Raw genomic sequence first — 12,995 nt, forward strand, 5'->3', positions numbered from 1 at the left:
AGTAATCCTTGAACCAATCCTTCAAGACACTTTTGTCAAGTGTGATGACCTCATGGAGAATTTGGAAAATAGAGCAATCATGAGTAAGTAGGGTATGGACTGACTACCTTATAAAGCCTGTCTTCATCATGATGGCATATGTCAAAGCAGAGAGGCAGATTGGTCCCTGCATGCAGAGTGTGTGAAAGCAATGATAGTATATGGCTTTGCTGCAGGGCACTCGAACAATGCCAGATCACTTTTGATCTACCTCAGAACGATTGGGAGACTACCATCAGATATCCTTGCTCATTTCCTGAATGGCAAACATGTCATGCGGCATATGGAGGGGTTATGGAATGGCATCTGGAGTGACATGTTCATAGAATCAACCTTCATGAGGTATGGGCACTGGCGAGCTGAAATTGTTGGAGTCACACTCAATCCAGAAACCTTGAAAACATGGGCTCTCAGCCGTCATGTGTGCAGCTAGTTGGCTGGCATGAGAGGTGAGACAGCTGATGAAAGATTCCAGAGGACTCACAAAGAAGAGTCAGTTGCTCGTATGGAGAGTGATAAGAAAGACAGAGATGGAATCAGAAAGATAATTGATATGTGTATCCACCATCTCAGTCATGATGCAGACCCAGATCAACTTGCCAACTTATCCACTGGTTACGTTGTTATATCATCAGTGAATGTTGAGAAGGCACTAAGCATTGATGAGGAGCTCCTTCCTGACTTCATAAATATTTGCCAAATTGAAATGGAACAATATTGAAAAAAAAGTCGCCACCATGTCCGTGATAAGAAAGGGAATAAAAGTTGGCCATAAAGTCATGTATGATATTATAATTCTTCTTCTCAAGAGTTATTGGACTACAAGACAGTTCTAGAAATGTGAACTTCAAAAACGTTATCGCCTATGAACTAGCACTCATCCCCACAGCTCTGTTTGATGACTCAATCAATCAATCAATGGGGGCATACGCCGGGGGGCGAGTCTCCATGCAGGCCCCCTTCGAAACCCGAGTACCTCCCGGCAGGATCTATCAACTTGCTAAAACACGAACTCCGTGGGCATCCCCTTGGCCTCCTCCACATTGGATTGTCTCTTACAGAGACAACCCGAGAAGCAGGATCAGCTTCCGGAAAACGTGGCACGTGTCCGTATAGCCGGAGTTGGCATAGACGAACTATGCAGGTAATATATGTCGAATCAGTCTCACGGTGTAGTCGCCGGTTTGACACAGTCATTCGAGCGATATCCCATGATTCTGCGTAGACACTTATTACCAAAGGCATTAATCCGCCTCTCCAAGTCTCCATGTTTCACAACCATAGAGTAAGACACGGAGCACAAGGGACTTGAAGATCCGGATCTTTGTCCTTCTGCACAGGTATCGACAACGCCATATACTCGTGTTGAGCGAGTCCATAACATCGTGGGCCAGACCAATCCGCCGTAAGACTTCTTGGCCAGACTCACCGTTGTTATGAACTACGTTACCAAGATACGTGAAACTTTCTGAGATCTCAACGTCCTCGCCACACGCATGAACAGACTGTACTGTGTCATCCAGCAAGCCTCCAAACATCTGTACCTTAGTCTTGGGCCAGGAGACCTGAAGTCCTAAGGGCTTTGCCTCCTCGTGCAGTGCCCCGAGAGCCATCACCAAAACCTCCAGCGACTTCGCTACGATTACTGCATCATCAGCAAAAACAAGGTCAGTGACCCTGGTATTGACAATGGATGCTCCGCAATGACTCTGGTCCACAACTCTGCAGTTGCGGCGCCAAGACACAACGATCCAATAATCAATCATTCAATCTGCCCAGTACCCAGTCCATACAAGTGTTGGAAAGCGATGGGGCAAGGACACAGCCCTGCTTCACTCCCGCATTCACGGGAAAGAAGCTGGGCAAGCCCCCCCACACACACTTCACAGCACTCTCTGTCCTAGAATAGAGGCCAGTCAGCAAACCAATAGTCCTCGCAGGAATCCCAAGGAGTCGCAGAAGATCCTAGAGTGCCTCACCTTGCACTGAATCGAACGCCTTCATGAGATCGACATAGGCTGCAAGCGTCCCCTGTCGAAACTCACCTCGGCGCTCCACCAGTACGCGAAGCGCTAGGATACGATCAGTTGTTGACTTACCAGGCGTGAACCCAGACTGTTCAGGTCTCTGCAGCTTCATCAGCAATAGGTGGGCAAGCACCTTGCCTGGCACACTGAGCAGTGTAATACCACGGTGGATGTTGCAGTCCTGGCAGCCCCCTTTCCCTTTCCAGATAGGGACTACCAACCCCCTCTTCCAGTCAGGAGGAATGGTACCGGACTGCCATAGGGCAGTCAAGACCGCATGCAACCCGTGGATCATGGCCCCACCTCCAGCTTTGGGCAGCTCTGCGCTGATGTTCCAGGCGCCAGGTGCCTTCCCACCCCTCAACTTAGCCACAGCCTCTCTGACCGCAACCAAAGAGGGTGGGCTTTCGTCAATGGGTGGGTAAACATCCGCCACCTGCAACCCAGCAACTGGACGCTGCCCACGTGGAGGGTCTGCCATGTACAGCTACTCAAGGTACTCAGCCCAACGAGCCCTCTCCCCATCCATGTCCGACACGAGGCAGCCGTCAGCTGTTCGGATAGCGCTCACCTGAGAGGAAGACTTGGAGCGGAGCTTCTTCAGGGCTCGGTAAGCAGGTCGGAGGTCATTCGCATTTAAATGGCCCTCGACCTCCTCGGCGAGACCCCTGGCATACCTCTCCTTGTCACTCCTCAGGAGTGCTCTAGTCCTACGTGACAGAGCCCTATATTGGTCCCGGTTCCCAGCAAGTATGGCAGCGCGATTCCCCTCGATATACTCTAGAGTATAGCGTCTCCACCGAGGCAAAGCCACTCCTATATCTCGGGCGCTCTCCAGTGCACTCCTCGACAGCTTGCAGAGTCTCGCGTTTGAAGGTATCCCACCGTTCTACAGGGTCCTCCAGGGTGCCGAGCACTTCAAACCGATTTGAGACTGTCACTGCATACTACTGTGCACATGCCAGGTCCTCCAATCTCTCGAGATGGAACACAGTAGAGTTGCATTTCGAGATTCTTCTTGTCCTGACATGAAGCTTGAGTGTTGCAACAACAAGCCTATGGTAAGTTGCAAATAATTCAGCACTCCGGTAAACCCTGCAGTTCTGAAGGATCCTCGAACGCATCATCGAGTCTGCTGGCGGCCGTGGGTGAAGGAGGACGTGTCTCGCTCCCGTCCCGTGTGCGTCGCTGCTGCCGTCCTCGTGCCGTCTGGAGTTTTTTTTTCTTTTTTTACAACAGAGGAGACAGTGCAAGAGCGTAAAAAAAAAAGAGAACAATAATGAAATAAAAATGAAATAAAAAAGTCCGCTACTCACTGCTCCTGAATAGAGTGGCCAAAATATAAATCAGTTTCGGAGGTGTCCTGAAACCCTCCTCTTGGAAGACTTGAAGTCGTAAGCAGGAGGAAATACAGATGAGGGAAGATCGTTCCAGAGTTTACCAGCGTGAGGGATGAAAGAGTGAAGATGCTGGTTAATTCTTGCATAAGGGTTTGGACAGTATAGGGATGAGGTTGATCAGAAAGTCGTGTGAGGCGAGGCCGCAGGAGGGGGGAAGGCATGCAGTTAGCAAATTCAGAAGAGCAGCCAGCGTGAGAATATCGATAAAAGATAGAAAGAGAGGCAACATCGCAGCGGAATTTAAGAGGTAGAAGACTATCCGTAAGAAGATGAAAGCTGATGAGACGAAGAGCCTAAGGGCCGCTTTCACAGTCGTCTGATACGCACCCTAACCAAAGGCCCTACCATCCTGGTAACAGGCATTACCATCGCCTCAATCCACTTTCACAGTCGCTGTTTTCGTGGTATCGGCGACTACCAGCCTGGTGACGATCATGACAAAACGAAGGCGCGTGATTCGGCAGTGTTGGTATACCGGAGCGGCGGGAAATGTCAACATTACATCAGCTGAGCGGAGGATTATGAAGGAGTAATATGAAAAATAAACGTACAAAAAGTAAACGTGAAGAATAAATATAAAGAGTAATTGTGAAGAATATATATGATGGGAGAATGATGAAAGAATGCTCAAATCTGCTGATAGCCTAATATTTCCTAGGCGGAAAAGGTGAAATAATGGTGAGAAGTATTAATTAAAGTTTTCTTATATTAGCATATGTCAGCAAGACACTCTTCACCTGTATCAGTTACATTTATTTATTATTGACACTTATTTATCAGAATTCACATTTATTATTTACTTAATAGGGCTGATTTTGTTATATATATATATATATATATATATATATATATATATATATATATATATATATATATATATATATATATATATATATATATATATATATATATATATATATATATGCATACATATTAGGCTGTCTAGAATAATGCGACTTTGACAAAGAAGGCATAACAGGTGAATAATGGTGACAAGTATTAAAGTCCTCTCTTCTTCTTTGTTGTGTACTATTGCAACAATAAACCATCAATCAATCAAATTGAAATTATCAGTAGGATGTTTACTGGTCAGCAGGTGAAGTGAGTTCATGTCATTCAAATTCTTCTATTTTTTTTTCTTAAACTACCTTTGAAACCGTGCAACGCGTTGTTGTATTGTTTATTTTTTTTTTCACATCTATTTAAATAAATAATATAACCATTTGAGAGCAAGAATTTGTATTATTTACTAATTAATGTCATTGATAAGCTCCATTGGGGAGCCCCCGCGGCTACCAGAGCTCCGTTACCAGAGGTTCAAATCTTTGGTACTGATGCAAACAAACAGCGCCGGGAAAGACGACTGTGAAATCGGATTTCTTGTTGGTAGCGGATCAACACAAACAAACGTGACTGTGAAAGCGGCCCTTAGTATCCACTCTGTCCAGAAGAGCTGTGTGAGTGGCTCCCACCCACACGTGAGATGCATACTCCATACGAGAGCCGACAAGGCCCCTGTATATGGATAGCAACTGTGCGGGGGGAAAGAACTGACGGGGACGATACAGAACGCCCAACCTCAAGGAAGCTGTTTTAGTGAGAGAGGAGATGTGAAGTTTCTAGTTAAGATTTTGAGTTAATGATAGACATTTAGTGTTGAAGAAGGTGATAGCTGAGTATTGTCGAAGAATTGGGGATAGGTGTTTGGAAGATTGTGTCGAGTTGATAGGTGGAGAAATAGAGTTTTTGAGGTATTGAAAGATACAAGGTTCCTTCTACCTCAATCGGAAATGATAGCAAGGTTTGAGGCTAAAATTTCTGCAGCCTCCAGTCTGGAGTCATGTACTACCTGTTGTGATGGTCTTTTATTGAAAGAAGTTGAATAATGCAGAGTGGAGTCGTCGGCGTATGAGTGGATAGGACAGTTTGTTATGGAAAGAAGATCATTGATGAATAACAGGAAGAGAGTGGGTGATAGGACAGAGCCCTGTGGAACACCACTGTTGATAGGTCTAGGGGAAGAACAGTGACCGTCTACCACCGCAGAGATAGAACGGCCGGAAAGGAAACCGGAGATAAAGGAACAGAGAGAAGAATAGAATCAGAAAGAGGGCAGTTCAGAAAGCAATCGCCTGTGCCAGACTCTATCGAAAGCTTTCGATATGTCCAGCACAACTGATAAAGTTTCACCGAAACGGCTAGGTCAGTTAAGAAAACAAGATCGCCAGTAGAACGCCCCTTGCGGAACCTATACTGGTAATCAGATAGAAGGTCAATAGTGGAAAAATGCTTTTGAATCTTAATTAAGGATTGATTCAAAAGATTTTGATAGACAGGAAAGTAAAGATATAGGGCGGTAATCTGAGAGATTGGAACGGTTACCCTTCTTAGGCACAGGTTGTATGAAGGCGTACTTCCAGCAGGAAGGAAAGGTAGATGTTGATTGGCAGAGACGAAAGAGTTTGACCAGGCAGGGTGTCAGCACGGAAGCACATTTTTTAATAACAATAGGAGGCACTCCATCAGGTCCATAAGCCTTCTGAGAGTTGAGGCTAAAGAGGGCATAGAAAACATCGTTCTTAAGAATCTTAATAACAGGCATAAAGGAGTCAGAGGGGGAATGTATAGGAGGAATATGTTCAGAATCGTCGTGAGTGGAGTTTTACAGCGAGAGTTTAAGAGAAGAGTTCAGCCTTAGAGATAGATGAGACGGCGGTGCTGCCGTCAGGGTTATTAAGGAGAGGAGGGAAAGATGAAGAAGTGAAATTGGAGATGTTTTTGGCTAGGTGCCAGAAGTCCCGGGATGAATTAGAAAAAGCAAGGTTTTGACATTTTCTATTCATGAAAGAGGTTTTGGTAACTCGAAAAACAGATTTGGCATGGTTCCGGGCAGAATTATAAAGATCATGGTTAGCAGGAGTGCGAAGGCCTTGGTACCGTTTGTGAGCTGCCTCTCTATCTCTGATAGCACGAGAACAAGCGTGATTAAACCAAGGCTTTTTAGCATGAGGAGTAGAGAAAGTACGTGGAATGTATGCCTCCATTCCAGAGACAATCACCTGTGATGCGCTGGGCACACACAGGGGGGTCTCTCTCCTGGAAGCAGTAATTATTCCACGGTAAATCGGAAAAGTACATTCACAGGTCGTCCCAACGAAATTAAGCAAAATGCCAGAAGCATCGCCTCTTCGGTGGGTCCATAGGGTGCACAGGAGCGATAGGACAGGATACAGAAATAAGGTTGTGATCGGAGGAGCCCGACGGAGAGAACAGTTTGACGGAGTGAGTAGAAGGGTTAGAGGTAAGGAAGATGTCTAGTATGCCTGGCCTGTCTCCAAGACGGTCGGAAATACGTGTAGGGTGCTGAACCAACTGCTCTAGATTGTTGAGGAAAGCAAAGTTGTAGGCTTGTTCACTAGGCTGGTCAGTGAAAGATAATGAAAGCCAAAGCTGGTGGTGAACATTGTTATCTCCTAGAATGGAGATTTGATCGAAGGGAGAGTGGGTCAAGATGTGCTCCACTTTAGAGTTCAAGTAGTCAAATAATTTTACATAGTTAGTAGAGTTAGGTGAGAGATAAACAGACAGATGTATTTAGTCAGAGAGTGATAATGAAGTCTTAGCCAGATGGTGGAAAATTCTGAAGAGTCAAGGTCGTGAGCATGAGAGCAAGTGATGTCATTGCGCACGTAGGCGTAACATCCACCTGGATTGAAATTTAGAATAGAGATAGTAGAAGGGAACAGAGTAGAGATTGCTGTCAGTAACCTCAGAAACCTGTGTTTCGGTGAGGAAGAAAAGGTGAAGTTAAGAGGAGGAGTGATGGTGTTCCACAGAATCAAAATTAGAGCGAAGACCGCGAATGTTGCAGAAATTGAGAAGAAAGAGGTTCGAGGAGTTATCAAGACAGAAGGGGAGTCCTTTCTGGGGGAATATGTGCCACCCCCAAGGCGGAGACCTGAGGCATAGCGTAAATGTGCCAATTTGAATTTTAAATTTTGGGAAAAGGTGTGTATGTTGTGTGAACGTAGTGTGGTGTGGAAAGAGAGAGGATCTGTCTTTAGAGAGTATGCTGAACTACTCTCTGGTGTTGATGATACTATAGGGAAACGGAAAGTGAGGACATGGGAAGGGTCTTTGGAGGGCTTCAGCACCCTCCTCGCTTCCCATATATACCTCAATGGGAGTGGCTTACGCTCATTTCGGTTGGTGTCTTCCTACCTACTGTCCTGCCTGTCTTGTCTCAGTCTTTCTACCAGTTATACAAATATCATAATTTTTTTACCAGAATCAATGCTTCGGCCTCCTCATCATAGTGTCTATAGCGAGTAGAGCTACACTATAAACAGGCGAGTTTCCTACAGGTTCGTGCCTGGTCGAGGTTAGCAAGGAAGGCATAGGAGGTGAGAAACTGAGGAAAATGAATGAAGGGAAGGCAAGGAGGATGTCAAGGATGATAATAAAAGGAGGCAATAGAGTAGTAAATAAATATGACGTAGGGCGAAGTCTGTGGAAAGAAGTAGCTCTACCATATTGCCTCTGTGTACCAGAGATAACGCACTACAGAGAAGGGGACATTACACAGCTGGAAAAGGTTCAGAACACGGTAGGCAGGTGGGGACTAGGAGCGCCTAGGAGCGCATCAGTTAAGGCGATCAGGGGGGATATGGGATGGAGCACGTTTAAGGGAAGAATTATAAAGGGTAAGTTGGGTTTCTTAAATAAAATTGAAAAGAGTACCGAGGAAAGATGGACACATAAAATAATGCAAGGAAATGGAAATAAGTCCACCTGGCGGAAAGAGTTAGAGAGGTGGAAAATGAGAGAACACCTGAGAGAGGACTGGAATGATATAGGGATCAGGGTTGTGAAGAAGAAAGTAGGTGGTCACAGAGCAGCCTCCCGAAACGGGCTGCTCCAACAGGGTTTAAGTGGATGCCATCAGGAAGGAACAAGTCTGAATCGTAGTAAAAATTGTTCCACAAGTTAGCGAAATAGACGTTTTCTTGTGAGCAAAGGGACTGAAGTCTGTTGTTTGTGCTGAAAGCCTTACTGTAAAAGCTTGATTCGGCACCGACCCTCGGGAGGATTCCTGAGATTATGATGTTACTGACACCCGTTTTATGTTTATACTGCTTGATCATGCGGCGGTATTTCTCGAGCAGTTCCTCAGAACGGGTTGTCTTTACGTCATTCGTCCCCGCGTGAATGACAAAGAGGGTGTTTCGGTCGGCATTTCTCGTGACATCATCGCACGCTGCGGTGATGTCGTCCAGTCTGGCCACGCACCATGGAGTCCCCAACTAGGCGAGCCTCAAACTCATCCTCCATGGTGTCTGCCAGCACCTGGAACCTATTGAAGGTAGTGGGGGTCAGTAAATTTTTGGTTGCCTGCTTCGGTTTGGCTCCATTCCTTACAGGTTGGAACCCGACATCCTGTGATGCAAGAAGAGAAGCGTTAAGTGGGGCAGGCTGGAAGGTGTCCTGTGAGGAAGGCTGGGGGTTAGCCTGTGAAGCAGGTTGAAAAAACACGATAGCCACTATATCACTGCTCATTTACACATGTCATACTTAACATTTATTTGCATCCTTCAATACATTAATTAAACTATCTTGGAATACTACTAATTTGGGGGGATATGCTAACATACTTCATAAATACACTTATGATGATAACCATGATAGAGTAGATATTTTACCTCTAATACAAATTGTATTAAAATTTCAAAATTATATACGTGTTTCTAAAAATCAAATAAATAATGTGAGTTTCATTTGCATTTGCAGTGTCCAGCTCTAATATATACACACACACACACACACACACACACACACACACACACACACACTATTGAAGTGTTGTGACACCACTGAAGTGATGTGATTGTTAATTATGTTCACCTTTGTGGTTTTAATGGAAATTAAATAATGGTTGTGCTCTGGAACTCTATTGATTAATGGATGTCCATGTACAACCATCATTTATTAGTGCTTGCCTTTGAAGGCATTTTTCAATCCCTTCATGTCGTCTTCGTTCAATCCCTTCATGTCATCTTCCTGCAGGAGGCCATTAAAACATTAAGGTGGATGATGACCAACAAATATTTAGCCATGTTCTGCTTTTGAATTAGGCAGCCTTTCAAAAGTTTAAATACAATGATTATTAAAGACAATGATACATATATTTTGCACATATCCCAAGAAAGACCAGAAATGTAAAACGCTAGGGGATTTCGTCCGGGTGTGTTGTTAGCACCTCCCAAGACCAGCCACCACAGGAGCCTGCTAGCCACCTTGATGATAGCCCTCTCACAGAGGCATCAGATGGACCAGATGACCCGTTAGAGGACCTGGAGCCATAGGGGAACCTGGTAATACAAGTCGCAGGAAACGCAGCGATCCAGGAGACTGACTCCATCATCCCACCATCCCCAAATGCAGTCTCTCCTGAAGGCTAGCATCGAGATTTCAAGAGAAAAACTACAGAAAATGAAAGAAGATGAAGAAAAAAAGGAACAATTTAGAGAGCGTCTATTAAAGGATCTTGTTCGCCATCATCGTGCGATTGAGCGCACTTTAGGAAACCTGAAAAAAAATCAAAGAAAATAAATTTGATGCAAGTAGTGATGACAGTTATTAAGAGAGACATAGTTCATCATTGTCGTTGATCGCCCGACCTTGTGTCATGTCTTCCTCTATCCTCAATATATTCGTACCCTCCAGCACACACCCACTCCACTTTTTCCAAGTTCTTCCCACTGCCCGCCGTCCCCCCAACTCTCACCTCCACCTCCCTCAGCACCCCCTCCCCCACTCTTTTCACATGTTCAAACCACCTGAGTCTTCTTTTCCTCAACTCAACTGAAAGGTCCTCAACCTCGCACATCTCGAATACATCATTGCTATACTTCCTATCCTGCCACCTCACCCTTGCCATGTATCTCAGCATCCTGCGATCACAGCTGCGTAAAATGTCTCTCAGTTTGCTCGTCAGTGCCCATGTTTCTGCTACTCAATCTTATGCTGCGTTTCACTAATAGACTGGCCATTTCTCGCCACCTTCTCCATGCAACTGCCACTCTTCCTCCCACTGCTCTCTCCACTCCCTCTTCTCAGTCCAACACATCTCCCATATACCAGAATTGTTGTATCTACTCCAACACACCTTCATTCATTATTATATACATTATATTTATTTGCTCACTGGAAGTTTGTTTTGATAAGGAAGAATATATTTTCTGTAGTCTAGACAGCTCTGCTACAATAGGTCACAAGTTGAGGAGGCGCACGTGTGTAAAGCAGAAACATTCCCTATAACAGAATAATTCCTCGATTTATGATATGAAACCCAGTACCCTGTTTGCACGATTTTTAGCTTGAATGCACTGAGTCGTTGGACGGAGGTCAGCGTGTTGGTGGTAGCGAGTGTTCTAAGTGCTAATCGGTTCACGGATAGAGAAAGTCATATCCGCCAGGGTTACTTTATTTGGACAAACTTACAGAGGTCATCGACATAGACAAGACACTAAGAAAAGGTGTTTGTTTGTGTATGCGTTTATGTGAATGTTGTGAAGTGTGGGTGATATTTAAGTGTTGGTGTTTATGTGGAACTATGAATTACATGCATGGAAGCTATCAGTCTTACACGCTTACGAACAATATATCTTTTTTTTGTTAACTGCTGTTTCATTTGTTGTATTATATAAAGTAAGCCATCCTTATTTTAACAGGTATGAGCCCCCGACTATATAGCCATCACGACGGAGCGGAGGCGTGTCGGCAGGCCTGTGGGGATGGATGTCTGCTAGCGGACCAGGCGAGCTGGCGCTCGTTGAAGGACGCCTCACACCCCAGCAGTTCATCACTATTTTAGAAGACATCATGCTGCCTTCAGTAAGCTAATCCCTGCCCCTCAGCCAATGAACATAGTGATGGACAATGCACCATTTCACAATGCTGGCATTGTGAGCGAATGACTCCTTCAACACCCGCAAGTCACCCGCTTACCCTGGCCCACATGAATCCCGGACCTCAACCCCATTGAAAACCTATGGGCCCTGATGGTGAACAAATGGGACAGCAGAAATATTAGAGATGAAAAGAGAGTAGTGTCCCACTCTTTCAACATCTGGGAAAGTTTGCGGTCATAAAACTACTCTTGGAAATGCCCATAACTCCTACGAAAGCATTGTCCATTATGTGTTCTTGGGCGCCGAAATGTCATATAAAGCGATCCAATGACTACAAAGCAATAGTTTTCGAGGCCTAAGACAGTTTTGAAATGACGTAGACTTTGCCTGCAAGAACATCAAAAGAAGAGAAGAAATAGCGAAACCAATAAAATATAATATTACGATGACTAGGAGCAAAAAATACAAGGCACATTCGTCTTTATTCTCTTAAATTCTCTTAAATTAAAATGACCTTTTTTAATCTACAAAAAAATAGTGATACAGAATATATTTTAAGTAAGTGATTATACTGTTTTCAAAGCTTATTCATCTTTTCATTTTTTTTTTTTTTTGATCTCGTGACCGAAAAAGAAACTAACGACAACGTTTTTTTTTCATGATGCCCAAGCAATTTCAAAACAATCTCGTCCTGAAGAAAGTAATTATGATGTTAAATACTAAAAAAAAAGTTCCACTCATTCTGTTTATCAAGGGACCAAAAATGTGACAGTTCCCTTCTTAGGCGCTCAAACCTTTTAAACAACCTTTTCATCCTCGAAGTTTAAAATACTGAATAAATATAACAAAGAACCAAATCAAGACTTTCATAAGCTAATATTTTTTTTACTCATGTATCTTGAGAAACCAAACAAGCGACTTAAGGGGGGGCGGAACAGCTGGAATGGAAAAATGGGGTCAAGAATACTTTTTTTTTTTTTTTACATATTTTCATAGGAAAACTATCTAAAAAAACATATATGACTATGAGAACAATGGGAGCGCCTGGGAAAACGTTTTAAAGGGACGCGGTGCGCAGACATTTACACGCCCGGGTGGACTTTAAATCTTATGTACAAGGAGTTTCTGCTGTATTTACTTCACTTAGGCTTGGTGGGATACGCCGATATGGTATAAGAAAAATACAAGAAGAAGAAGAAAAGAGAGCAGAGGAAGGGGAAACATATGGCACTGGCATAGCGCCTGTGTAGAGATACAGTTATGTATCTTTTTGGTAAGCAGTGTCTTTGAGTTGAGGGAAGGCGCTCATTTCTGGTAAAACAAGACCCCTCAACAATGATTTGACACTGTGAAGACACCCCAGCAGTGAGGACCCTAATACGGTCCGCTAAAAGCGCGAAGAATCATCAACTCATGGGACCCACTGTCAGTCACTGGAGAAATACGCGGTTGAGAAAAGAATGCATTTCCTTATTGTAAATACATTATATTGATAACTTTTGACTATTACATATTATATTAGTGTGTAGTATATGTTTGTAGTGCATATATGTAAAAATGAATGTAATCGTGCAATAAATAAATGCAATAACTAACAAAATATGTAATGTGAAAACTTT

Source organism: Eriocheir sinensis, chromosome 6 (assembly GCF_024679095.1).
Source record: "Eriocheir sinensis breed Jianghai 21 chromosome 6, ASM2467909v1, whole genome shotgun sequence".
Classification (NCBI taxonomy): domain Eukaryota; kingdom Metazoa; phylum Arthropoda; class Malacostraca; order Decapoda; family Varunidae; genus Eriocheir; species Eriocheir sinensis.